The sequence below is a fragment of the Peromyscus eremicus genome, chromosome 8b (assembly GCF_949786415.1).
Source record: "Peromyscus eremicus chromosome 8b, PerEre_H2_v1, whole genome shotgun sequence".
Lineage (NCBI taxonomy): Eukaryota > Metazoa > Chordata > Mammalia > Rodentia > Cricetidae > Peromyscus > Peromyscus eremicus.
This window is the reverse complement of record NC_081424.1, coordinates 7,037,190-7,040,047: the sequence shown is the minus strand read 5'-3', so window position 1 is coordinate 7,040,047 and position 2,858 is coordinate 7,037,190. Positions and strand designations below refer to the sequence as shown.

Here is a 2,858-nt window from a genome sequence, read left to right as displayed (position 1 = left end):
CATGGCGATCCTGAGACATGCTCAATGGGGAAAGCTGGAACTCCAGTATAGAGGACTCTGGTCGCTCACTTGGATGTGTGGGCACTGGCCTGATTTTTCTGAATCTTTTATTAGAGAGAAAGTAAGCATCTGGGTCATAGTTGAGACACAGTAGGAAAACAGCCTGGAGTGAACTTCAGCCAACAGGATGTGTAGCTAGAAAAGAATGGGAAAGGATGACGTGGAACAGGATGCAGGTGGGGAAGGATCTCAGGGATGATGCCCTCCACCTTCTGTCTTTACCTCCTTGGAAACAGATTCAGACATGAAGGGACTTGCCTGTCTGACTGAGAGCAGCACTCACAGCGTGTGCACGTCATGGGAAAGTGTAGGGATGCCAAGAGTGTGGCCCTCGGGCTCTTGTCAGCCTGGCTGGTCGGTTTTGGTCCTCTTGTTCACATTCACTGTGCTGCACAGGAGCAACAGGGGTGGTGGTCGGATGCACAGTATAACCCATAGACACATGCAGGAGTGTTTCACACTCAGACTGGATTCACATTTGCATCTGTAAATTTTGGACAAATGCTTTCATGCACTGACTCCCTTTTCCTTGACATGGGGGTGATATTCTCCATCAGCTCTTAAGAGTTTTTCTCCAATCCTGATCTTTGTCTCTGGCCCTCTTCTATAACTTTAATACAATAGGAAAAAAAAGAGAGGTAAAGAAAAAAAGGAAATTGAATTATTGATAAACATAGCACATCATTTTATTTAGGGGTGGATAACCAGGAGTGGAATATTCACATCTATTCTTCTAACAACCCTATTCCATTTTTAAAATTTGGTGTGTGTGTGTGTGTGTGTGTGTGTGTGTGTGTGTGTGTGTAAGAGATGGGAGGGATTGAGTTTATACACAGGTATCGGAGGAAAACTTGTGGGACTTGGTTCTTTCCTACTGTGGATTCTGGGGATTGAACTTGGGTCATTAGGCTTGCTATCAGCACCATTACCTACTCAACCATCTCACTGGCTCTTATTTTTAACAGACATTTTTGGCTTACTCTTGGGGTGGATGAAATGCAAGTTAATCAAACATTTATTTAACTTTATTTTAAACTTAATTTTGAGACAGGACTCTCTCCCTGAATAGCTCAGGCTGGTTCTGGGTTCAAAAGATCCTCCTGCCTCAGCCTCCTGTATTCTGGGAATACAGGAGTATAACACCATGACTGGCTTCTAATTTTTTTTATTATAAAGGGAAGAAAAAAAAAAGACCCTAAAAATTATAAACTTCATTCAGCATTTGTGGTTTACTTACATTCTATTTACTCTTGTTATTCTGAGATGTGAGCTAGCTAACACTTCATAAATAAACAACATATAAAACATATAAAAACCTAAAAGAGAGCCTAAGCATTTGTTAGGGTACCAAGTCCCTCTTTCCTGGGTGCTTTATGCAGCTTCTCTACTCAAGGAAGTGCCACATAACCACCTCCTGTGTGTGAACTGAACATGGTGACTTCCAAAAAGTATGTGTGGGAAGGTGTAACAAAAAGAGTCACTTCAGCCAAAAGGGCGGCAGTAGCGGCACACACCTTCAATCCCAGCACTCAGAAGGCAGAGGCAGGAAAATCTGTGAGTGCAAGGCCAACCTGTAGTTCTATAGTGAGTTCTGGGACTGTCAGGGATGTTACACAAGAAACCCTGTCTTGAAAACAAACAAAAAACATCACTTCCCTGAATTGAAACATGACAAGGTGCTCACTTCGGCAGCACATATACTAAAATTGGAACGATACAGAGAAGATTAGCATGGCCCCTGCGCAAGGATGACACACAAATTTGTGAAGCGTTCCATATTAAAAAAAAAAAGAAAGAAAGAAAAGAAACACGACAAGATATGACCTCCATGGTGCTAACAAGGTTCACATCAATGGTGATGAATGCCACACACTGACAAAATAAAATGGCATTTTACCTCTGTGGTCTTTCTTCATACAACCCATAATCTTAGTCTAACCATATTTTAAAAAAGCATCAGACAAATTATAGCTGAGGGACTTTTATAAAACACCTGACCAGGTATTTTGAATTCATCAAAATTCTCAAGGTCATGAAAAGGAAGCGCCAAGCCAGAGAACTGCCCCTCAGGCAGGGAGTCTGAGGGACATGATCTATGAATGGAATGTGTCATCTCCATACTATTCTGGGACTCAAGAGGAAATTAGGAAAAACTAGGGATGTGTGAGTGAAGTACAGATCAGTTCCTAAAACTGTGCCAATTATGTTATATTAAGTTAACCTCATTAATTCTAGACATTAAAAACATAGAAGACTGGATGTGGAACATATAAAACTCCCTTTTACAATCTCAATTTTTCTGACAGTTTAAGCTCTTTTAAAATAAATATAATATGTTTAAAAACACCACAAATCCTAATATTGACAAAACAATTTTAATAACTGCCTTGGATTACTACAAAACTCATTTTTTCCTGAGCCAAATATTTGTCTTTGCTACATTTTCTTTTTCAAGATAGGTATTTTATTGAAAGAATAGCCATTATTGAAAAATCAGCTTCCCAAAGGCTGGGCTGTTCAGATGACTCTGCCATGTGCTAAACCTCCTAAAAATCTCTTGAGCTAAATTCCTCACCCCTAGATCTAAAAAGCTGGAGTGGATTAACAGGGGTGTTCTTTTTTTTCTAGACAGGATTTCTCTGTGTAGTCCTGGCTGTCTTGTAATTTGCTCTGTAGACCAGGCTGTCATCGAACTCACAGAGATCCACCTGCTTCTGCCTCCTGAGTGCTGAGATTAAAGGCATGCACCACATCCCACTGGCTAACAGTAGTATTTTTGTTTCTTTTTTTTTTTTTTT

General features: G+C 40.4%; 1 non-coding gene across 1 annotated transcript; it reads left to right on the top strand.

The window, feature by feature from the left end:
- Positions 1–1,736: 1,736 nt before the first annotated feature.
- On the top strand, positions 1,737–1,843 carry LOC131918914 (U6 spliceosomal RNA). Its single transcript, XR_009381134.1, has one exon. It is a non-coding gene; the product is annotated as a U6 spliceosomal RNA (small nuclear RNA).
- The last annotated feature ends 1,015 nt before the right edge of the window (positions 1,844–2,858 follow it).